The following is a 25,560-nucleotide window of genomic DNA, read 5'->3' as shown; positions in this document are numbered from 1 at the left end:
GGGGATTTGAACCGCCGATCTTCTGATCGGCAAACCCAAGAGGCTCAGTGGTTTAGACCATAGCGCCACCCGCGCCCCTGTATTACAGTATATAGCACCATTGCCACTATCGCCAACCTTAACTGCACCTACTTTAAAACTACCAGATCTCATCTATTACTTGTGCTTGCTGCTTTTTACTCATGCATTTGGGGATAGAGTAGCTCATGTGCTGGTGTGCTTACAGTAGGACTTGCATTTTGCATACATACTGTTGTGTTGAGTGGTTGTGGCTTTATTGTTTAAATATTGATTTCATGGCAAGGTAGCTTGGATTAACAATGTTATTGAGCCATCTCCAGCACAGTATATTTTGCATAGCTGTTTATACATTTGAAGCTCAAAAGTTAGTAATCACTAATCAATCATACCCGCCTGCCCACCTGCTGTGTAGCCTTTGGTCACACTGGTCCTTGTATTGTTGCCTAGTCATCCAAATAGAAGATCAAATAACTCAGGACTAGAAAGAGGGAATGTATGGGATGGACGCATTATGTGGCTTCAACAGGCTTGCAGTCCATGGCATGCGCCACTGCGGTAGTGTTGTCTAATCTCATCTGATGCTAGTAGACCCTCCAAGTGTCCCTGTTTTCCAGAGACAGTCCTGGATTTACAGAAGCCATCCCAGTTTCTGATCTGATCCCGGAATCCCTCCTTTTCCTTAATGAAATATACTCGGAGTCGAGAGTGGATTTCATACTCTTTATTCAGCTCATAGTGGTGAGGAGGAATGGAAGTTCCCCCACTATATCTGCTTTATATACGTTATTTACACAATGGGCTGCACGTGATTGGCTGATTCTGAGATTCTCCTGTAGCCAATCAAGTTGTGGATTCACTTCCACCTGGAGCTGGATTGGGCGGCTCCTGAGGACCAATCAGACTGCTGCATTTTTCTAGGACCAATCAGACTGCTGCATTTTGGATCCTATTGTTCTAGGACCAATCAGACTGCTGCATTTTGGATCCTATTCAACTCAGTACATAACACTTAGGATGTTCCTATTTCCATCAGAGAAATGTTGGAAGCTATGAGCTACATGCTAGTATTCAGTAATGCAGGTCCAGATTTTACTATCAAAGGCTTGCAGTGCATATGGATAAGCATGGCCATTTTGCCCATGCCCATTTTGCCCATTAAGTCTCTGGTCAGCTGGGAGGCATGGGGCATTCTTGGCATGACAGCATAGTCTGGCAGGCTCCTGGCAGGGCCCCCTGGTTGCTTAGCTCTCTGAGGCCTGGGGCAAGTGTAATTGGTTTCTCCCCTAGCCTGCGTGGTCCTGAGGCAGCCAGTGAAAGCTCTTAAGCACTGGTGATAGTGTCTCGGTAGCTGCCGTGTTTTGCACCAGATGGAACTTCTGGACCAGGGCCAAGGGCAGCCCCACATAACAGTGCATTGAAACAATTGAATCTTGAAATTACCAATGCATGAATCACCATTCCTGGGAACTGGGCACTCCTGAAATGCCACAGGTGGGTTCTTTTAAGGACTGTAAAAGGTAAAGGTACCCCTGCCCGTACGGGCCAGTCGTGTCCGACTCTAGGGTTGTGCGCCCATCTCACTTAAGAGGCTGGGGGCCAGGGCTGTCCGGAGACACTTCCGGGTCACGTGGCCAGCATGATGAAGCTGCTCTGGCGAGCCAACACCAGCGCAGCACATGGAAATACCGTTTACCTTCCCGCTATAAAGCGGTCCCTATTTATCTACTTGCACCTTGAGGTGCTTTCAAACTGCTAGGTGGGCAGGAGCTGGGACCGAACGATGGGAGCTCACCCCGCCGCGGGGATTCGAACCGCGGACCATGCGATCGGCAAGTCCTAGGCTTTTTTTTAAGGGCTGTACAAAATGCTTAATATTGATGGCATGGAAGTTGAAAAATTCTTCCTGCCACAAGTGAGTGGAAACAGAACGTGCTTAAATTAGCACGACGTGAGTGAGTACTCTGCTGTAGACATGAGTCTGCCTGAGCATTTTCAAAGAAATGTGTGGAAATCCCTGAGTATATATATAATTAGGGGATTAGGATTCTATTAGTATCACTCTCCCTCCCTCCCTCTCTTTCTCTCTCTCACACACATGGATAAAGATCTTCAGTTTGACTAATATTATGATTTTATTGTTTGGAGAAAGGCAGGAGGTTGGCTTATTTTTAGTTTCACATCATTTCCATGTATTGCTTAATACCAAAGTAGGACTATGCCTTAATAGGAAGACTTACACTTACACACACACACACACACACAATCCTTTTAAGTCATCTTCCTAGTAATTGTCTTCTCTGTTGTCGTTGTCGAATCCTCCCCAACTCTCTACCAGTAGCAGGATGAAAAAGCACACCTTGATTGTACCCTGGATGACTCTCTGTCCTCTATCAGGATTGCTGATAGATGGTGGATTCAATGAGGCCAGAATCCAATTTGATTTATTGCCTTTAAGCTGCAGGGGCCTTCTGGGTTTGGACTGCTGTTCTAGGAAAGTAGGCATTCCCTGTGTAAAATGATATTGCCAGCGACTGACATTTTGATTGTCTCTCAGCACTTGGGCTCATAGAACAAATCTTAGTGGGTGATCGTAGGAAAATCTCTGCTTTCTATAAAAATAAAGTCACAGTCCTTTGTGTGCAAATTAAATTCTGTGCTGGGATACTCATAAAAAGGGGGATGCACACATATAAGATAAAGCTCCATAAAATCTGGAAGAGGGCAAGGTTCAGTGATGGAGACCATAGGCGCTGACTCCATGGGGCCTGAGGGGGCCCGAGCCCCCTCAAAAATTCGTTTGGGGGGGCTCTGCCCCCCCAATAATTTAAGAAAATTGTTAGTTATATTATGCTTTGTAAAATCACAAAATTATGTTGGTATTTTTTATTTTCCTTGTTTGACGATAGTTACCTTTTAAAATACATTCAGTAATGAGTTAAAACAAAGCCACTCCCGATCTAGAGAGGGGGTGGGGTTGTGGGCTCTCGACCCATCAACAATCTCGCGGCCTGCGAGAAGCGGGGATTCCCCCTAGCTCATTAATATTCACCGCCCACGGCGGCAGCCAATCGGCTGCCGCAAAGGGCGGGCCCTCACAGGTTCACTTAAGGTCGGGGCAGCCCGGGGCTCGCCCCTTTCGTTCCCCCAGCAGCAGCGGTTTGGAGGTCTTGGGCCCACCCCAATATTTTTTATAAGTCGGTATGGGCCCCCGCCCCCCCAATATTTTTTATAAGTCGGCGCCCCTGATGGAGACCATAGGTTCAGCCTCAGAAGTGTTGGAACTACAACCAGGGAAACACAGGTTTGAATCCATATTCATCCTCCTTAGCATAAGACTGCACTTGCCCTCAGTGAAGTGTCACGTTACCATGTGTTAAATTCTGCGCTGGCATTTCTGGCCTGGTGGCTGGTCTTGTGAATGTGTCAGGACATGTCAATAAGAGGCCCAGTGCAACAAAGTGGTTTAGGACTGAGGAACCAGTCGCTCCCTCAGCTGAACCCACTTCATAGGATTTTGGGTGTTAAATGGGGTGTGTGGAAGCAGAATCATGTCCTTTGCTTAGGTTTTACTAAATGCAAAAAGTGTTGATGCTTGAGCGTGCGTAGAATCTGGGACACATGCATCCTGTCTGCCTGGTTGTCATTTTGAAACGGAAATGCTTCCTTGTAAAACGATCCCCATCTATTGCAATAGCACCATCATTCTTCCAAAAAAATTTCTAGCCAGTGATCACATGGACTGAGAGTGGCATAATGAGCTTATTAATTCTGAATAATACATGGTTTCGAAAGCTTCTGTCTAAAATGAGATGAGCTCTTTTATAGCGATGACCTAGCAGTACAATAAACCAAGAGAATTTATGGGGAATACTTTAACAGACAGAACGGTGGCTTGACCCATGAATAAATCAATTTGTTTGAATCAACTTGCAGGCTGGGGTGGGTGGGGACAAAATCTGCAATGAGCTGAAAGTTTACAAGGTAGCATATTGGATAAATGTGTAGTAGGCAACAGCTGCTTCTTCAAACTTCAGGGTTTACAGCTGTGCTGCCTTTCTGTCGAATACGGAATCCAGTTCAGACTTAATGCCAAACAATAATTTGCCATGGTATCTTCTTGAATGCTAGCATCTGACAAACCATGGTTTGTTAAGAGCCCACCAAATCAGGACCTGAAACCATGGTTTGTTTGAGGCTTGTCTGCAAATCACAGTGTCAGCTAACTGTAGTTTGGCATTAAGCTGAACCAACAAAACCATGGTTTGAGATGCTCTTCCAGCTGCTCCAGGTTACTGAGATTCATAGGGGAGTCAGTGAAGAGAGAGACTGCATAAACCATGCTTTACTTGGAACACAAATTATAGTTTGGAGATCTACATGTAGAAAGTTTCCCTATAGTTTCCCCTTCAGTATAAGCTGCTGCTTCAGGCTTGGTCACTCATTGCAAGCAACTGGTAGTTAGAGTAGTCATATAGGTTGTGGCCATTTGAAGCCCAACCTGCCCCCCTGGTGACTGCTGTTCACTTCCATGGACCTCAGCCTCACCTGGACTTTGCACACTTATTTATTACATTCATAATTTTGTGATTCCTCCCATGAGTTCTTCATGTCTCTACTCCTCAATAAAATTAAAATAAAATAAATACTATTCTGAGAGATAAATAATACTCGAAGATAACACATCCAGAATAAAACACACCTAAAATGTAAAGCCATATAGAACAGTGCAGGATAACATCCCAGCTGCTGGTGAGGACACACCCACACACACATATGTAGTTTGCATTCTCTGACATTTAGGTCATCTTGGGGACCATCCTTAAAAGTAGCATCTCCTGACTCCAGACTGCAGTTACACATTTGAATTTTTTGAGTCCTAAATCTGTATATACGTGACTGGGAATTGTGTCACACTCTCTTCCCGATTAATGAAAGAAGTAGTAATACCAAGGTTTTCAAAATGAATCTGTTTCCTTTGGGTTTCTAATGTGACATGTCAGTTTCTCCTTTATTACTAAATCCTGAAGTGTGGTGCACCAGTTCTAGATATTTGGAACTAGAAGCATTTCCCCATTGCTGCACCATCATTTAATTTGTTGCCACAAGCATAAACCTAATCAAGTCTTTAGAAGGTGCTTCTACATTACCATCAAAAGATACAGATAATAAGCATGGGCTGCAGCCTTTAACCATGTTCCCTCTGCTAATTCTATCCTTACACCCTGTGAGTTAGGTTATGACGGAGAAAAGAGAGAGCGTCAAGCCCAAAGTCACACCATCCTTAGCTTTGTGGCTAAGGAGGGGTTTATGTGTGTATCTCCCTGATCCAACCTTCCACTACGCCCCTTTCCTCTAACAACGGGAGTTGTACTTCAACAATATCTGGAGAGCCACAAGTTCCCTGTTCTGCATTATCTGGATGAACTAAGGTAAAGGTAAAGGTACCCCTGCCCGTACAGGCCAGTCTTGACAGACTCTGGGGTTGTGCGCCCATCTCACTCAAGAGGCCAGGGGCCAGCGCTGTCCGGAGACACTTCCGGGTCACGTGGCCAGCGTGACATCGCTGCTCTGGCGAGCCAGAGCCGCACACGGAAACGCCGTTTACCTTCCCGCTGGTAAGCGGTCCCTATTTATCTACTTGCACCCGGAGGTGCTTTCGAACTGCTAGGTTGGCAGGCGCTGGGACCGAGCAGCGGGAGCGCACCCCGCCGCAGGGATTCGAACCGCCGACCTTTCGATCGGCAAGTCCTGGGCGCTGAGGCTTTAACCCACAGCGCCACCTGCGTCCCTATCTGGATGAACTAATTACTGGCAAATCAATGTTTTGGGCAGTGTTCAGCAGCAGTCCTAATAAAGGCTATATTCTAGCAGAGCCAAAAGACACAGGTTGACGATAGCATGTTGGCAAGCTATGCCCTCTGGGACTCACGCCTTGCTTTTCAGTGTCTGGTGGGTATCTGTTCTTTTTTTGGAGGGGGTGTCTCCATTTAAGTCATTGGCTGAGTGTCAATGAAAACAGTTTGTTCCATTGCCTTTAGCTTCTTGGTTGCCAGTTCCAAAGAGATCCTTGGCTTGCTGCTTTCAACTGCTGCGGCATCTTGCTTGGATGAATGCGCTGGTGCTTTTCCTAAGCATATTTAAAAAACAAAACACTTCAAGAAACAAAACAATGTCTAAGTAATAATTGCTGAAAGCATTGTAGTGTTGATGGAAGGGCAAGAGCCAAATTTGAAGGGCAGAAATATGTAAGCAACAACATCAAGTGGGATATTTCTTGCTGTTGTGGGTTGTATATCTTCACTTTATTGGACTGGCAGTGATGTCAGCCAGATTACTGTGTCCCTCTGTGAACTGAGACCAAATCCCATAAAGAGAAGGGAATGTAAGAGAACAGTTATTAAAAGTTAGGTCCAGTAAGGTTTTGGTTGTGTGTGAGCTTTGGAAAAAACCCTGCAGTGAAGTCTTGTGGCACATTAAATACTAACAGATTTATTGTGAGAAAAGCTTACTTGGTGCCACCTGGTATTTTATGAATTCTGTAGTTGACTTGGCATGAGGAAAAGTGTGTGCGTGTACATCTGTGTGTTTTTAACAAGGTGTCACATTTTTGAACTGCAATCAGTTTCAGAACTTGCTCTACCAAGTTACACTGGGTGCACTTGCAGAAATTTAAACAATGCTAAAGAAAGGGGGGGGCACATTTTACATCCAGGCAGTTTAAATGAATGTAGACATTCTATAGCCACCAATTTATATGTTATGTAAACTGAGTAAATTGCCTGAGGTCTCTTTCCTTGAATAATTTAGATCGCATCTGCACCACACATTTAAACCAGTATCATACCACTTTAAACAGCCATGGCATCTCCCAAAGAACCTTGGGAACTGTAGCTGGTTGAAGATGCTGAGCATTGTTAGGAGACTCCCTATTCCCCTCACTGAACCACAGTTCCTAAAGTAGTTTTCCCTTTTTTGGGGAATGGTGAGGAGAATGGTGCAAAACTTGCATTAGCTGGCTCTGCCTCTTGTTGGGTTTGGCTCCAGCTACTGTTTGGGCTCCCTGTTTTCTGCCCTACTAGCCACAGCCACACAAGACCCAATGATCAATAAGCTCCACCCACCTGTGGGGTGGTGGAGATAAGGATCTTGCCTGGTGACTGGATCTGGTTCCCCACACCAATTTAGATGGCTTCGTAAACACTGTGCCGTTTGCACGCAGTGTTGTTTGTTTGCTGGCAGCCGTTAACAGTCTGGCAATGGCAATGACTGAGAGTTACTGCTATTCCTTCCATGTGGGTTATACATTTTGTAAGGAAGTGGTTTTCTTATTTATTTATTTTTTTAAAAAAACCCATTAAACCAAGCTTGCTTAAGTGAGAGTGTGGGCCTGTGCCATTTATGAAACCACAGGACTCAGTCCATCAAAACTTAATGGATGTGTTGAAGGAGTCTGCCTAGCTGAATTCTGAGTATCATTAAATAAGATGAAATGCTATAATCTGGTGCGCCAGGCAGCCCCCCAGAATTACACTTATGCATGTTAACTTTCCAAGTGACGCTGCAAAGTAAAGAACTCTTAATTGGATTGTCTCGCGCTGGCAGCCTATGCATGCTCATCTGTTATAATGAAGACTTTGTGTTCTGAGAAATGTTTTCTCCTAGGACTGGAAAGTAGTTAGGCTTTTGGGACAGGCAACGGTGTTGCCATTACCATGGTTAAAATGAGTTTTAAAATATCCTTCCCCACCCCTACCCCTTTTTTCCTTTTTTTAGAGTTCTACACCCAGTTTTGGACAAAGATTTCCCAAACTTCTGACAGATGAGAACCAAACTAAAAGACACATGGGAGATTTAGAAACACTCTCTCTGCTTACAGCCCTGCCCCTCTGAACCTCAAACTAAATGTTAATAATTTATAGCCCACTGACTAGAAATAAAAAGTTATAGGATGTAAAATACAGAGAAAATTCAGAGAAATACAGAGAAAAGGTGTGTGTGTGTGGGGGGGGGGAAACCTCAGAAAGCAATAATAGATTAATGGAAACAGTGATAATTTTTGCAACTTACCTGATAAAAAACCAGAGCTCTCCAATAAAACGATCAGAGCCTCTGAAGACGAGCCTGGGATGGTCTGTGTAATGGAGTATTATCACAGTTTCTCTGCCTCTCTCATCACCCCAGGATAAAAAAAATTAATCAGTTTTTTTAAAAGTGCTGCTGAGTCCATCTCTCTGTTATTACAAGGACAGTGTTGTTTGCAGGAGTTTTTGGTATATATATACCCTGTAAACTTTTTGAGGGAAATGCATTGAAGCCTGCAGAGGGGGTGGGGACCCACTTTCCTGTATCTGGTAATAGTCAGTTCAAATTAGGCAGTCTATTCTGAAAACCGGAACCTGGCAAACCTGGAGGGATGCTTTTTTGTTTGGTTTTCAGTTGAAAAGCAGTTGTGTGAAGCTCCTTGTTTCAGTGGACTGCCGAGAGCTGCGTAGCCTCCTTCCCTGCTTATCTTCCGTTCAAAGTCACCATCTCCAGGTTGCTTTTCACTCTGCAGGGGAAAAGACACAGGGATTCTGTTTCAGGACAGTTTTGAGTTGGGGAAAGAGGTGCAAGAAGCACCCTCAGCCCTGCAGCATCTCTGCAAGAGGAATAATGAAATGATGGAGTTGCACCTGGTGTAGAGATAGCATCAGAATCACCTGCCTTCTACACCTCCAGCACAGGCAAAAGTAGATCTGTGGCCCTTGCAGAGAAGCAGCAGAAAACACTCTTCCATTCTTTATAGCACACAGCTTTGGGTGAGCAAAGAAAATTGAGCAAAGGTATGGAATTAGCAGACTTAGGAGTCCTTGTTAGCACAGGTGTCTTTAGAAGCACCTTCATCCTTGCTAGCTTTATTTGAGCTTGTTGGCTTTATCTCACCATCTTCTTATTCCAGAGAAAAAATTGGGCACAATATTTTGTGCTGAAGCTTGTTTGTCTCTTCCTCCAGCTTCATATGCCTTGTTGGCTATTGATTCTTTTGAAGAGAGTTCGCATCGAAAGCAAGATATCATTATATTATAGGATGGAGTGAGGGGTTGGTTGCTCTAGATATTACCTTTGAGTCCCCTCTGTAGTTTTATACCTGTATAATGTTGAAGGAACTGTTGAAGTGGTCAAACCCATCTCTTGGGCTTCATACACACTAACCTATCTGTAGCACCAAAATGTAGTTTTTCTTCAATCCAGAATCGTTCATCCACAAGGTTGTGTGTGGTTACTTGATATGTCTTTGATTATGTTTCCCATACCTTTCACTCCCTGCCCAGGTGAATGAAGAAAGAAGTGGTAATTGCAGTCTTGAGGTATGCCCTCCCACATCATTGTGCAGGTGTAGGTACACATGTGTTTTCAAACAGGTACAGCCAGTGCTACTTTTCTAGAAAAAGAGGTGCCAGAGCTCACCGTGAACTTCTCCCTTCTCTTAGAATGGCAATAGTGCCCACCTGACAGGTGCCGTTGCTGAGCTCTGATTGATGAGCTCTGGCTGAGGGAAAATACCCTGAGTACAGGGCAATGCAGAATTAATTGGCAGTGCACATTTATTTTTGTAATGCAACTAGTATCTCTTGAAGCACTTTTCAGGGGCAAGAAATATGCAGTAAACCTAGTGTGTGGACTACATAGAAAAAAGCAAGTACTCAGTCTCCAATGATTAGGTTATCCATGTCTTTTCCTCCCTACATACAGCCCAGGTGAATGAAGAAGGAAGTCATGACTGTAATCTTGGTATACACCTGGAGTCAAGCCTTGCACAGCTATTTGTTGCAGCAGCACTGGCTATAAGCTGCCCAGGTGAATGATGCCTCTGGGACTGGCCAGGGGGTGCTGGCTGCCAGGAGATGAGTAAGCAAGCAAGCAGAGGAGGGAGCCCAGCCAGCTAGTCCTCCAGCCCTTGCTGTTGGGAATGGACAGACAAGTGCACTGGCCTTTCATGTGCTTGCTGTGTGCAAGGCCTGCCTGGGAGCTGAGTGCCTGGTGCTGAAGGGGAGCCAGTCTGCCTTGGCAGTGCCCACTGCTGCCTCCCAAGGTAAGGTGCTGGCCTCACGTTCACCTCTGGCCAGTCTCTGTTGGGCCACTAAGGCTGGGGGGCATTTTCTTCCCAGGCCCCTGTGGGGCAGTGTGAGGAGGCACCTCTTTTGGGGGCAGGGAGGGGCAGCTCAGTGACCAGGGGCAGCAGCAGCTGCTGCCCGGAGGACTCCCAAGGAGAGGGCAGAGGAGAGGAGTCTGAGGGAACCTTCCACAAGGGAGGGTGTTCGAATAAGGGAGAGAGGCTGCCAGCTCTGCAGGCAAGGGGTGACATAACTGGGCTCCTGAGCCCCACAGGAGTGCCTCCTCACATTGAGTGCAGAAAGAATGTAGGGAGCCGTAGACTCAAAAGGTTTGAAAACCTCTGCTGTAGGGTAAAGGAGAATCAATATGCAGCGAGCTTTTATTTTAGGCATGAAGTCAATTTCTCAAGAAGCACTTTTCAGGGGCAAAAAAGTATGCAATAGATCTTGGTTATATGTGGATTACATGGAAAAAACAAGCACTTGATCCCCTTTGATTCTAGAAAAAAAAATGTTGTGTAAATGCAGCCTTTGTTAAGTTAATGGATGTAGCCAAGCCTATCATGTACCTCTTTGAGGGACTAAAAAGAGTTGACCGAGAAAAACTGTGTTGTCATAGAGACTACTTGCTTGAGATGCTTCCAGAAGAAAAGAGAAAGGCCTCTCCGCCACCTTCCATGGCAAGAGGCGATGCAATCCTGTAAGGTGTAGGAGAGTAATAGGCCAAGGATCAGTCTGGTGTAAACTCTTGCAGGAGTTCAGCAAGAGGACGTGCACCAGTTGGAAGCAAAGCAGTATGTCTAGCCCAAACCTTTTGCAGGTGCAAATGGCATCGAAACCAGATTGCATGTAATCACCTTTATACCATCATGAGCATAAGTCAAGATGTTGGCATCTGTCTGTCTTGGGAGGCAATGGAAGAGTGTGTCTTCAGGGGTGAAGTCAAACTGTTGGAAGGTTACAGTGCCTGTTATGCCTGTGGAGACCAATACGGGAGAGACATGTTTTGTTGCAGTTGGGGCAGATGAACGTGTGTGGCTGTGTTGCTTCAGATGCACCATGGCATTTCTCCTCTCTGCGTTCCTCCCAGCAGTCATTTCTCCTCTGGTCACTGTTGTGGATACAAAACCTGCCTTGTTTTCAGGCACTGTGGTTGTCTTGCAAGGGATTCCCACACAGCGGGGTTGATGTTGCCAGCCTTCACATGTCTGAAGATGAGTGCACAGTGCAAATGGCGTCTGAAGGAGCCCAGAGAGGCTTGACCTGCTTTCTGTGCTGAAACCAAAGCTATAACTTTGGCGAACCCTGGAAACCCAGTAGAGAAGCAGAGTCTGCTGGAGTATTAATGCCATGAGCCATCATACACTCAGTCTGCATAAGTGTGTAAGTAAAACCATATACAGTGGTACCTCAGGTTAAGAACTTAATTCGTTCTGGAGGTCCGTACTTAACCTGAAGCACCACTTTAGCTAATGGGGCCTCCTGCTGCCGCCGCGTTGCCACAGCATGATTTCTGTTCTCATCCTGAAGCAAAGGTCTTAACCTGAAGCACTCTTTCTGGGTTAGCGGAGTCTGTAACCTGAAGCGTATGTAACCTGAGGTACCACTGTATCACCAATGACACAGTAGTCTCCAGTAACCTGCATTCCAAGGAAACCCAACCTCAGGTCTGTGCAGGCACCTCAAAAGTATCTCACTGCTTGGAGATTGGAGTGCATGCAACAGTGACATTCCTTGATTCAGTCCAGCTTTCCTTGCTTCAAAGCACAGCTCCAAGCACATGAGAACCCTTCTCTTCCAAGGAACATTAATCCATGACTGGCAGAAAAGGCTTAACAGGCAGCCTAAGATTCTGGGTGGACTGTTTATGTGCAGGGAAAGTAGGGGGTGGGCAGTTTTCTTATTTAATGGTTGTTGCCACTTCAAAAAAGAAAAGAAAAAGAGGATGCTTAAGAGCAAGGGAAGGATACAGCTTTCCCAGCAAACTTTGCTGCTCTTCTTCACTGGACAATATGATCCTTGGCGGAAGATTGAGTTACTCAGAAAGGGAAACCAGAATCAAAGCCGGGGGCTTACTCCGCATGACTGACTGGCTGATCCCTAAAAAGGATTCCATTCTCAGTTCCTGAAGGCATGTTCCCAAGCTCAGCTTCTCATGTGAGCTTGGAAACAAGCTGGAGGTAAAGTGAGTTAGACTGGGCTTTCCCACTTGCAGAATGAGATACCGTAGAGAGAAGCTCTTGCTAACCTGGTCTCATAACTTGGTCTGTTACAGACTGTTTTATCCCGTGCTGCAAATGTGGAGAATTCTGTCTGCCCTGCCCTTGCAAGTAAGTCTAACAAAGTCACTGGCACGAGAAAATCTTTATCGACTCCTCTGCCCACCCTGTGCCTGCACTTAATTCACTTGTAACTACGGTACTAATATGCTTACAGAATGCATATATTGTTTTTCAATGCTGTGCTATCAAAGTAGCGCGTAATTAAATCAATTACATACAAGCAATTTAGAATCAATATATAAATAGCAAAAACCCCTAAAGCCTGCTTTAAAAAAACTCTCACACCACAAAAATAAGCAAGATCAGTTGTAGATGACGAAAATAAGAAGCGGTGCAAACTCACAAATGCAGAAGGGCACAGAATGATATTCACTTGTTTGCAAAACACCAGTACATCTTTTCAAACCATCTTCCCAAAGGTTGACTGAATGCATGGAAGAGGAGCAACCTCGGCTAATGAATGCATCTGAATACCACTTGGTGAGGAACAGACATTGAGCATGGCAAGATCTGTCAGAAGAAGAGTCAAGGCCAGGCATAGGCAAGCTCAGCCCTCCAGATGTTTTGGGACTACAATTCCCATCATCCCTGACCACCGGTCCGGTTAGCTAGGGATCATAGGAGTTGTAGTCCCAAAACACCTGGAGGGCCGAGTTTGCCTATGCCTGGGCAAGGCATCTGATCACCTTCAGAAGATGATTTGTCTTCAGCAGGATGAGGAGACAAGGGACAAGCTTTTCTTCTGTGCTTCCCCATCCCACTGCATTACTTTCCAACTTTCTGTGGAGCAGGAGAGGAACCCCCACCAGCGTTTCGGGAGCACAACACTTTCCGTGGAGCCCTGGCAGCCACCACTTTGTTATTGTCCACATTCTCGCTGGAAGGACAGATCCTGAAGCTGAGGCTCCAATACTTTGGCCACCTCATGAGAAGAGAAGACTCCCTGGAAAAGACCCTGATGTTGGGCAAGATGGAGGGCACAAGGAGAAGGGGACAGAGGACGAGATGGTTGGACAGTGTTCTTGAAGCTACCAGCATGACTTTGGCCAAACTGCAGGAGGCAGTGGAGGACAGAAGTGCCTGGCGTGCTCTGGTCCATGGGGTCACGAAGAGTCGGACACAACTAAACGACTAAACAACAACATTCACACCCACTGCTGTTCCTTGTGACACATGAACCAAGACATCTGAAATTAGGCTGTATAGATCTTTCATGTGCAAAGCACATGTGCAGCAGCAGCAGCAGTCCAGCTGTGTGTGTGTTACTGGCATGGCTCTTGACACTTACTGTAATATGAGAAACAGATATCAGAAAGGCAGCACAAGGCCCCTGAATACTTAACCCATCTCTCACTTGCAGAAGCTTCTTCTATCCTACCTAATGACCCAAAAGCTTCTCATTCCCAGCCATTGAGATAGATTGGGGTGTGTGTGCATGAGCAAATGCTCCAGAAGGCATTGACCACTAGTAATTGCTTGGATGGGAAAAGCTGCCATTGCCTTCTGCCCTAATAAGCCATCACCTACCACTTTCTGGTAGCTAAGGCAGGAATGTGGGATGCTGTGGGTTAAACCACAGAGCCTAGGGCTTGCCGATCAGAAGGTCGGCGGTTCAAATCCCTGCGACGGGGTGAGCTCCCGTTGCTCAGTCCCTGCTCCTGCCAACCTAGCAGTTTGAAAGCACATCAAAAATGCAAGTAGATAAATAGGTACCACTCCGGCGGGAAGGTAAACGGCGTTTCTGTGTGATGCTCTGGTTCGCCAGAAGCGGCTTAGTCATGCTGGCCACATGACCCAGAAGCTGTATGCCGGCTCCCTCGGCCAATAAAGCAAGATGAGCACCGCAACCCCAGAGTCGGTCACAACTGGACCTAATGGTCAGGGGTCCTTTACCTTTAAGACAGGAATGCTGGGGGTTTGCATTTGCTGAATGACCTTCTTCCATCTGTAAGGGAGCTGTCAGAGAATGAGGTCTTGGACCAGCATGCTGTGCAGGTGCCAAGGCTCAAATATGCAAGCAGCTCCTCAGAGTGGAATCCCAAGTGATGTGTGAGACCGTGGCTGTATTGGGACTTGAAGGGCCAGAAGACAGGGAGTCCCATGGTAGGTGGACCAATGGTAGGTGGAATGGGCTAATTCTGATTTTGTCCCCTGCTGTGTTCTACAGGGGCAAAACAGAGACTAAGGAGGAGGAGGAAACTGACAGTAAAGGGCTGCCCATTGTGGTGGGTTTTTTTTTAATAAAAAAAATGATCCATATTCTTTATTTGTTTCCACCGTTTTCCAAAACTGGTACAAAAATGAAAATAGCAAAGGGGAGGGGAATGCAGTTGGGGGGGTTGATGTCGCCACCAGACATAATCAGCAAGATAGCTGCTTGCTTGAACAGAGTCCTGCAGCTCAGACATGACCCTCCCACCTCTGAAAAGAACTCCACACAGTCACCCTCTCCCACCCACCCACCCACCTGCTTCACAAAAAGTGAAAGAGTTTGACACAAAACAAGCTTTGGTCGCTAGCAGTAAACATGGGAGTTACATTCGCTTTGTCTCCTAGTACACAATAATGTAGCCACCCAAGAAGTTGCCATCATCCCCCCACCCCTCCCACCCCCAATATATTCAGTGCTCCCTAGTCCACAGTGACCCTGAGTGCAGACTTGGCACTGGCCTGACTGCAATGCACACGACTTGCCCCTAATGCATAGTGTCCATCACTGTCTAAAATGGTAATGATATTGCCTATTCCAAGCAGGGATTTATTTGCAAGACCAAGCTGAAGAGTTTTAGAAACCATCTTGTCATTTAAAAAAAGGCCTGGGAGACTGACCTAAAGAATTTCCAAAACAATTCTGCAAACTAGTGGGTGGAAGAAGCTGCAATCAACATCCCCCCCACCCCTGAAAAGAACATTGTTCCTCTTGGCTTGCAGATAAATCACTGTTATTTCAGAAGTCCAATTCTCTCATTGGTTGTAGGAAGATAGGGAAATTCCCCCCACCCCTTAACCAGCTCTCATGGGGCAAAGTTGCAAAGTGGCAAGGTGCAAAGGCGGTGCCCCCCTCTATGCCCCTCTGGTGCAAATGCCCACCACATGCTTTGGCTATTTCCCACACCCTCAAGTTTGTGAACAATCATCAAAAAGGAAAACTGGAAATAAGCCAGAAAGATTTACATAAGATATTTACACATACTAAATATCAAAGAAGGGAATAGGGGGGAAACAATGCTACTGTATTTTATTTTATTTTTAAGATGGGTACAAAACTAGAAGGGGTAGCATTTAAATCTTTGGACACACTCTAGGGAAGCATCCCTTTTCTTCTGGCAACTATATAAACCAATGCATTTGGCCTCATTGACACAAGGCACGTTAACCTGAGGCAGCCTCCCTTCGTGGTCATGGAGAGGAGGCCGAACCCAATCCGCACGTTGAACCACTTACAGATCCCGGCGCCATGCAGGAGTGGCTGGCTCTCCTCATCTGGCCGGGGCGCAGCCACCTGCAAACTGCTGGTTAGAAACAGACCCCATTCTGCACACCCAGTGGAAATGGTGGGCTCTGGCTGGAGCAGCCTCCCCTCCTCTCTCCCTTGGGGTTGTTTTATGGAAGAAACAGGCAGATGGGGTTTGACTAAGCACAGACTGAGGTTGGTGAGGCAGGGCTCCACTTGTAAACTTGGAATTTAACCTTTGTACCTGTTGTATAGTCAGAAAGATGGGTGACAGACACAGCCCTTTATTAGAGCAGTTAGCACTGCTCTAAGTCTCTGAACAACAGCGAAGCTGACTGCCTTATACAATGCTCAATAACTTGTAACAGTAACGATTTCCAATGAGCTACCCAATCAGTGAAAACAACTCTAAATCCTTCATTTGCATACTGGTGGCCCAGAGTGAGAACTGCAGCCAGTCTGAATACTTAACAGCACCAAAGAAGAGAACTGCAGCCTGTGCAGGCCAGAGTGGCTCAGGTGATACCCCTGGGGGCTGCCATCTTTTTTTTGTGGTGGCCATCATCTGCCCCTCAGCCCTGCAAGTTCCTTGTCAAAATAGGGCATTCTGGGGCATTAAGATAGCAGCTGCTACCTTGATGGAGCTTTGAAGAGCTCCAGTAAGCCCCCCCCCCCAAAAAAAACATTTCCCACAACCTCTGGAATTAGCAAAGGGTGGGGTTGCTCCCACTGATTCTTACACCATGCTCCCCAACCCAATTTGGATGGAATGTTTGGTTTTCCAAATTTTAGCCAGCTCTGTTCTTAACTGCATTGGAGTTGGACCTGACAGCAAGCAGTAAGAGAAGCACTGGTGATTCATCTTGTCACCAAAACCTCTTGGATGAGGAGGTAATTAGAGAACTGTCCATCACTATTTCCCAGTTTCACCTGCTTCTCTAATGTTTCTGTTCATGTCTGTGAAACTTCTCCATCAGCCCCCAGCATCACTGATCACGGACTGGTGTCTTTGACATCCTTCTGCACTGCAATCATAAAGGACTTTTAAACTTTAAGCAGTGGAGGCTTGGTCCATTTGGGCAAATTAGGCACTGCCCCCAACAAACTCAGTCAGCCTCCACCTCTCTTCCTCCTGACTTACAGCCAGTTCATGGGTGATAGCATTTAGTGTTACCCTTGCTGAACTCAGACAAGAGGAAGATGGGAGCAAAACCAGAACAGCCTCTCTCTGTTGTACGTATCTGGATCTGCCTGCTGTCTGTTCTGGCTCTGTCTACTCTGCGTACTCCCTGCATCCAGCCCCACTGGCCCCAAACGGGCACCAGCCACCACGGGCAATTGGTTAACTTCCATTAATGCTTAATAAGGCATATTTTCCAGGTGCTCAGCATTACCCAATACTTATGCCTCCCTTGATCCCAGAACTGATCTAAAAGGGAATGAGAAGCACGTGGAACATGCATCCCAGTGCTACTCTGGGATGGCTTTGTGCTAAAATTAAAGACCTCTGTCTGGTTTGCATAATTCTTGGACTCAACAGAGCAAAATGGCTTCATTTTGTTTGTGTTGGGTTCCTGCCATCCTAAGTAGCGTTCGTTGCCTTGGCCTCCCAGTTATTCCCAAGTGGGGAAAAGTCCTTTTAAATACTAACATACACAGAAAGGTGCTTAAATGTTTTGGACGGATGGATTAGGAATGGATTTCTATGCGAAATGAGCCACTTTGGTGGTTTATGCTCCACCACAGATGCTGTTAGTGGTTTAGGCAGCTTTAGAGGCATGTATTAATTTGGAATTGCATCCCACTGTTTCCCACTCTTAATTGTTTTAACTGCTTTTATGTATGTAATCTTTGTAGATGTAAATTGCTTTGGAATGCTTCATGGGAAGCAATTTTTCAATGAAAAAAATTATTATTATTAACAGAGCAGATGGATGGTGTATATTAATATATATCAGTGATGGCTGATGGATTATTCTTATTGTTAATGTGAGCTGACAATATTTATTCTTATGTATTCTTATTATTTTGTATAAATTTAAAGAGGACTTGGGTTGACTGATTCATGGATCTATTAGCATATCCATCCCTGATTTTTACAGATCTAATTTATTGAGTTGTTCTGAAGATAAAATGGTTAGTACAAATAATTGTAATAGAGATGGGATGGGATGCACAGATGGGGTGTAACTGTGGTGGATTATCTTCTTTGCATGCAAAAGACCTCTTCTTTCAATCCACGTTGGATTGGAAGACACCCCTTTCTGAAACTGTTAAATAGTGGGAAAGATGGAGGAAGGACACAACTCTGTTGAATTCACAGCTCTTTATTACAGCAGTTAGAACTGCTCATGGAGTCAGACTGACTGCAGCCTAGCTGGCTGCTTTAAGTAACTTGTAACAGTAACAACTCCCAACTAGCTAACCAATCAGTGAGCGACAGTTCTCAGTCCTTCATTTGCATACTGGTGGCCCTGAGTGAGAACTGCAGCTAATCTTAATACAGTGGTACCTCTGGATACGAACGGGATCCGTTCCGGAGCCCCGTTTGCATCCAGAAGCGAACGCAACCCGCATCTGCGCGTCTGCGTGGGTCACGATTTGCTGCTGCTGCACATGTGCATGATGTCATTTTGACCGTCTGCGCATGTGCAAGTGGCGAAACCCGGAAGTAAAGCGCTCTGTTACTTCCGGGTCGCTGCGGAGCGCAACCCGAAAGCGCTCAACCTGAAGCAACTTCAACCCAAGGTATGACTGTACATAACAGAAACCCGGAAGTGTCTAGACAGCACAGGCCACTCCCCCTGCTTTCATTGGGGTTATGTTGTGGGCCTCTGCATGCATAAGTAAAATGAGCACCATCTAAAGCCTCTAAACACCTATTTTTTTAGCTGCTCTCCATGCTCTTTGTCTTCAGATGGCCAGAAAGGACAGGGAACAATGCGTCTGAGCAATACAGCTTCCTGCCCAACAGCTGCCACAGTTGTGAGAGCTCCCACATGCCATTTTGGAGCCCATAAGTTTTTTTTAAAAAAAGGAATTTAAACCCTTACTTCTTGAATTTTGGCTCGCTGAGATCCTCTTCAGGTTCTGGGGAGGGTCTCCTTATGAACCACGAGCACTTTTCAGCTCTCTCCCACCACTTCTGGGTTTGAATGTATTTATTTATTTATTTTGTGACACCGTGCATGTGTGCATGAGTTGATTCCGCTCAAGTGGGGAGTTGCCAGTACTAAGCTAGAGGGTCTCAGGATCAGGCTGCTTCCTGTGTTCTGTATAAAGGATGGCTGTAGCTTTCCGTTCAGTGGAAAAGGGAAACCTATAAATAATCCAATTTTTATGAGGACTCCTCAGAATTGTTATGAATACTTCTGCAAATGAAATAATATGCAAATCTATTATAAAATGTCAAAATAGGTCCTTCTGTCCTTTTGGCAAAGCTCAGCATATAATAAGAAGGCCTATTTTGACTGACAGCTGATTAGAAAACCACGATTTCTTTTTCAGATTTTATGGCTGTCAAAATAATACAAAACTGGAGATTGGAAAAATCTGATTGACAGGAGAGTAGCCAGAAATTAGTAGCAGAGATGTGCTGGCTCACTCATCTGAGTCCAGCCTGGTGTTTGAGGTGATGCAGCTGTCTCCAATTTCCTTTGCTGGGATGTCATAATGTCACAAATCCAGCTGAAAACTGAGCAGGGCTTAACTACTTTCTGCAGGGGTTTGGAAAATCGTCTTGGTAGAGCAGGAAAGATGGGTGATAGCTTGTTTTAAGCTAGACAGAAGCTGGACTGCAGACAATATTAGAGGTGGGTTGCTAATTCATTTAATTGGTTGTTAATTTGGGGAAGAGGGACGTGGGTGGCACTGTGGGTTAAACCACAGAGCCTAGGACTTGCCGATCAGAAGGTCGGCGGTTCGAATCCCCGCGATGGGGTGAGCTCCTGTTGCTTGGTCCCTGCTCCTGCCAACCTAGCAGTTCAAAAGCACGTCAAAGTGCAAGTAGATAAATAGGTACCACTCCGGCAGGAAGGTAAACGGCATTTCTGTGTGCTGCTCTGGTTCGCCAGAAGTGGCTTAATCATGCTGGCCACATGACCCAGAAGCTGTACGCCGGCTCCCTTGGCCAATAAAGCCAGATGAGCGCCACAACCTGAGTTGGCCATGACTGGACCTAATGGTCAGGGGTCCCTTTACCTTTTTTTTTAATTTGGGGAAAAGAGGTAGAGCATTTGTTTTGAATGCAGAAGGTCTCCAGTTCAACCCCCAGTATCGCCAGGTAGGGGTGGGAATGTCCTTCTGAAACCCTGGAGAGCTGTTTCCAGTTAGTGTAGATAATAATGAGCTGGATGGACTAATAGTCTGACTCTGTATATGGCAGCTTCCCATGATCCTAGTCCTCAGTGGTTCATCTGAACATTATGTTTTTGCCAAATATTGGCAATGCATCTGTAATGGGAAAATCTCGGTGCAAGGCTGCTCAGTCACCCAGCTCGTCGGGCAGAGCCCACGGGTCCCTGCGGAATAAAGGAAGGAGTCCAGCCACCAACCAGAGCAAATAGCTGTAGACCAAAGTTTATTGTGCAACAGGTTCAAAGAGGAATTTTGAACCCTGAGTGATAGGGTGGCAATGACGTTTAAAAGTTTCCCACCATATCACAGAATACAGTTCGTTTAGCATCATTGATACATTATTGCCACATCACTGACATTTCACAAAAGGGGAGGGGTAGACAGGGGTTACACTAGTTTAACCTTGGCAAAGATGTCCGGACAAGTCCTTGGTACAAGATTAGCATAAGCAGACATGTCGGTGCAAGACCCAGATATAAGATTAGCACAGGCAAACACCTCTGAAGTCCCACCACCCAAAGTACAATAGAACTTCCTCTGCATGTCTGCAGCCTGAGGCAAGTCTGGTGATGAGAGTTGGCTTCCCTTGGAGAACAAGGAGCCCAGCAATTGTCACCTCCAGGCATTTCCTGGGGCAAGAGGTGTGTATACATGTCTTCAAGCTTGGGGAGGTGGCAGGGAAAAGAGTCCTTTTTCCAAGGGCAAAATGGTGTTGGAATGGAGGAACTTGGCAAAGGTGTTGATTTTATATGATTCATAAAGCTAGGTATATTCCCTGACCTGTAAAGTCGAAAGGATACATCCAGGCATAATATTTGTAACTGTTAACAACTTTAAAGATATGCCCTGCCCCATAATTTCCATAACACATCTTTACTATTTCTCTGCTTATATATAATACGTAACGAGTTCAAGACATGATATGTAACAGCCATACAAGGGTTATGTGGCTGCCCTTGATTGCAGCAGCCCCACATCTCCTCCCCACGTATTCTTCATAACATCTAGTAAAAGAAGACACATGGCACGAGTTCCCTGCCCACTCAAGGAGCTGCCAGAGACATGTGAAAGTCTCAGCACAATGATGCCACACCAGTGTTTTCTTCTGCTGGCTCATGCCAGGGAGAACCAAGGGCTAGGAGAAGTGGGTCTGTTGCGGGCCTGGTGCCAGCATCTGACATGATCAGGCAGGTGCCAAGACCCATGAACATAGGAGAGGTCACTGGGAGCTGATTCTGGCTATCAATCTCCTTCCCCCTTTTTAAAAAACCTTTTTACCAGGGCAATGTGTATGCCACAGAGAAACGTGCTGGCTGAAACTACAGCTGCCTACCATCTCCATTTCCCCCAAATGCCTCTGGAGCCAACCACATCAGGGGCCCGAGGCAATATAGGGGAAAGGAAGTTCCACTCAGGGCTGCTTTGCTTCTTACTATAAAGGGACCCTTGCTCACCACTGGGCGGAGGTGGGGGGGGCATGGCTACCAGCCTAGCAATGCCTTGTTTGTCCCTAGAGATCCCAAAGATACTGGTGGGAAAACCTGCCTCCTCCTATGTCTTCAGTTACAGATGTCACACTTGTGGTTCCAAGGGATTTGAGAAGATACTGGTTTTAGTTCAGGAGGCAGCTGTGTTCTATCAAGATAAGCTTAGGTTTTACACCAAATGCATGTGACTTTTCCTAGAGGGAGCTGTTCCAGTTGAGATGGCCCAGCCCTGAAATGTTTCTAAGGGTGGGTTCCCAATGGAAATCTCCTGCAAGGAAAGGGGTTAATTGCCTGAATTTCAGTATATTAAACTTGCATAGCAGTGATGAGCTGAAGTTTCTTTGTGTGTGTGTGTGTGTGTGTGTGTGTGTGTGTGTGTGCTGAATCTAACTTCTGTTGGGCAAACCCCCTGGGAAAACAGTTCTAAAAACTTCTTAGCCAGTTCCAAACTTACATTACCCCACCCCCTTCTCTTTCCCTTCCAGTTATCATCTGGCAGTGGTAACTAGGAATACTCACAACATCCCCTGCCCCTGAATGCCTTCGGTGCTGCTCTAGTAGAACCACAAGCACACAGACATTGGGAAATGCAATCTTCCCAGAGCACGCGAGTGCTCACTCTGATCAACAGGCACCCTGGGAATTACATGCTCCAAGGCTCCTTGCATGTCATGTTGCATGTTGTAATGTGAATGCTCAGGAACAATGAGTCCTGGGGCATGTGGTCTCGTGAGGGCTCATCCAGATTTCTGCTCGTCCTGCCACTTCCCCTGGGGAAATGTAATAAGAGTAGCTTCAGTTCTCACTCAGGGTCACCAGTATGCAAATGAAGGACTGAGAACTGCAGCTCACTGATTGGTTAGCTAGTTGGGAGTTGTTATTGTTACAAGTTACTTAGTATTATATAAAGCAGCCATATACATATGCAAGTCTGTCTGTCTCCAGGAGCAGTACTAACTGCTGTAATAAAGAGTTGTGAATCTAACAGAGCTGTGTCCGTCCATCATTCCCACTATTTAACAGGAAACCCGTCCCTTAATGCTGAATCAGGGAAGCATCAATTGGATTTCCCCCGATTGACGCTTGCTCCAATTCAGTGCTACAGAGCAGTTTTCCCAAAGGAAGTGGCTGGGACAAGTGGGAAACTGCTTGATCCCATGCCTTCTAGGCACGGGAGAAGCAGAAGTGTGGGTAAGCCTTAAGATGCCTGTTGCAAATAGTAAGCCAGGCATAGACAAACTCCAGCCCTCCAGATGTTTGGGACTACAGTTCCCATCATCCCTAGCTAACAGGACCAGTGCCAGGGATGATGAGAATTGTAGTTCCAAACATCTGGAGGGCTAGAGTTTGCCTATGCCTGGACTAGGCTCTTAGAAGCCCTATAAAACAAAATTCCCAAGTGTCCCTGGCATTAAGATGTTACCAGTGCAACACTGAAGACACCAGAGAAAGAAAGACTCATTCCCTGTATGGGGCTGCTGCATATTCCTGCATTGCAGGGGTTGAACTAGATGGTCCTCAGAGTCCCTTCCAGCTCTACAATTCTGTAATTCTTTGATTCCAAATTCTAAGTGCAAGAACTTTTTTTGGGTGGGGGAGGGAGGGAATGCTGCTCGATTTGTAACACAGCTGAGCAGGAAAAGTTCATATGCTGAGAAATGTAACTGTGAACTCAGGTGACAGCATTATTTCTAACCTTTAACACTTTCAGAGTTCAGAAAATTACATTCCCTTTCATTGTCTGCAGCCTCTGCAAGTCTGCCTGCCCTATCAGTCCATCATGAGGCACATAAGACACATTGTGGTATTCCTGGGGAAGGCTGCCATAAGTTATGCAGCAGAAGTATTTTCTAGTCCTTGCTTCTAGAGAGCTTCTGCCACTTGGGGGGAGGGGTACCCAGCAGTGGGCAAGATTCACCAGCAACCTGAAGGGCTCATGCAGTCTTGTTGCTTTCTCCCAGGGAAACACAATATTTACTGCTGAATCAGAACAAACGTCAATGGGGTTTTCTCCCATATTGTTACGAAAGTTTCTTGTCACCCGCAGTCTCTGCCAAACAGCAGCAAGATTCCAGGGGTTCCATGCACTCAGCCAGGGTTGTCGTTTCCTTTGGGAAAACTGAGGCACAGTGGAGGCTAGTTCCTTTAAGAAATATGGGGTTTATTTTAAACATATTTGCACGTAAAGTCTTCAGTAGAGGGAGTGCAGAACATTATACCCCAGTAATATCTCTCATTGTCCCTCTCATAGCTTCAGCAAGCTTGGCTCCAGAGCTGCAGTCAGTCATGGCACCTGGTCTCTCGGTGCAGCCTCTCCAGGTAGAGCCACTTCTGCCCACTTCCTCCTCCTTGTACCCAGAACATCTTTAGATTTCAAAAAGGACACCTGTTTTTGTGACATCATGACCCCTGTCACCTTGGCAACCTCCCAGATCTCCTGGTTTTGTCCACTCCTCAGAGTGGTAGCTTTCTGCATTGCCAAATGCCCTTTCAATGGCCCAGTGCTTCTCAATGGCTTTGCACTTAGCTAGCCTGACCAGGCTGGTTTGCATAAACTAACCCAGGAATTCCTAGTCTGGCACAGTTCTGCAGCTCGCATTTCCCCCCCCCCCATGTGCCAAATGTTATCTAAATACTAAAAGGTAAAGTTAAAGGTACCCCTGACCATTAGGTCCAGTCACATACTACTCTGGGGTTGCGGTACTCATCTTGCTCTATAGGCCGAGGGAGCCGGTGTTTGTCCGCAGACAGCTTCCGGGTCATGTGGCCAGCATGACTAAGCCGCTTCTGGTGAACCAGAGCAGATCACGGAAATGCCGTTTTCCTTCCTGCCAGAGTGGTACCTATTTATCTACTTGCACTTGACGTGCTTTCAAATTGCTAGGTTGGCAGGAGCTGGGACCGAGCAACGGGAGCTCATCCCGTTGCAGAGATTTGAACCGCCGACCTTCTGATTGGCAAGCCCTAGGCTCTGTGGTTTAGACTGCTTTTTATTAATTTCAACCTTTCATTAACAGACTCTGGTACTCTAGATCTATGACATTACCAGCTTCTTACAGAAGACCAGAAACCATCACTGACTGCTGGTTTGGAGTTAAGCTTGCTGAAGTTATGGGAGGGGTAACAAGAGACACTATTGGGGCATAATGTTCTGCACCCCCTCCATGGAAGACTTCAGGTGTTAAATATGTGTAAAATAAACCCCATATTTCTTAAAGACATTAGATTTTGCTGTGCCTCAATTTTCCCAGCAGAAACACAACCCTGGGTGAGTGCATGGAACCCCTGGAATCTTGCTACTGCTTGCCAGAGATTGCAGGTGGTGCAGAACATTCACAACCATATGGTCATTCCAGACTCTCATTTGAGCAGAATTTATAGAGAGTGTTGTCAGTGCCAAGTGGACTGCTGTAGCAAACCTTCATCGTTATGTCAGCTTCTTGTGAATGCTCCTTGTCTGCTGCCTTCAGTCATTCTGATGGTGATGGATGGCATGTGATCCCATGAATTTTATGGTTGCGTCTCAAGTGACAAGTACTTCCTCAGTGCCCGTCCGTGTTTCACTTCAGCGCTATGTACTAGGAAATCCCACATGCCAGACTCACTTTTCTCAGTGTCCGTTGACAGAGTGCAGTGTTTGAATAAGAAAGAGCATTATCTTCAAGTGGTTGTGAATCTCTGCTTCTCGTTTGCCCTCTGGCAGGTTAAACATTTGCAGTGTTACACTAGATGCTGTCAGGGGTTTCCTCCGCCTTGAACAGAGAACTGTGAGGTCCGAGGTTGAGGCCTTTGTTTGGTGAGTTCTGCCAAAGGCTCAGACCTCTGTGTCCTCATCATTGTGGAACAGCCTCTGTGATTGATTGGGA

General features: G+C 46.0%; 1 protein-coding gene and 1 long non-coding RNA gene across 7 annotated transcripts in view; one reads left to right on the top strand and one right to left on the bottom strand.

Moving 5' to 3' along the window:
• The window catches only part of GPR50 (G protein-coupled receptor 50), a gene marked incomplete at its 5' end in the record, with an annotated part of 43,745 nt that overhangs the window by 14,980 nt on the left and 3,205 nt on the right, over window positions 1-25,560 (top strand). The gene's annotated exons all lie outside the window — the stretch shown is intronic.
• The window catches only part of LOC310837051, a 103,013-nt gene continuing 83,440 nt past the window's right edge, over window positions 5,988-25,560 (bottom strand). For 5 of the 6 annotated variants that reach the window (XR_014560376.1, XR_014560377.1, XR_014560378.1 and 2 more), the window contains 2 exons: window positions 8,089-8,569; window positions 5,988-6,148 (listed from right to left, as the gene is read on the bottom strand). This is a non-coding gene — a long non-coding RNA (uncharacterized lncRNA). The remainder of the gene's footprint in view (window positions 6,149-8,088; window positions 8,570-25,560) is intronic. The other variant, XR_014560379.1, reaches the window with a different exon arrangement.

This window comes from Podarcis gaigeae, assembly GCF_964106915.1.
Source record: "Podarcis gaigeae genome assembly, chromosome: Z".
Classification (NCBI taxonomy): domain Eukaryota; kingdom Metazoa; phylum Chordata; class Lepidosauria; order Squamata; family Lacertidae; genus Podarcis; species Podarcis gaigeae.
Note: the sequence above shows the minus strand (reverse complement) of the source record. Positions and strands in the feature narration are given on the sequence as shown.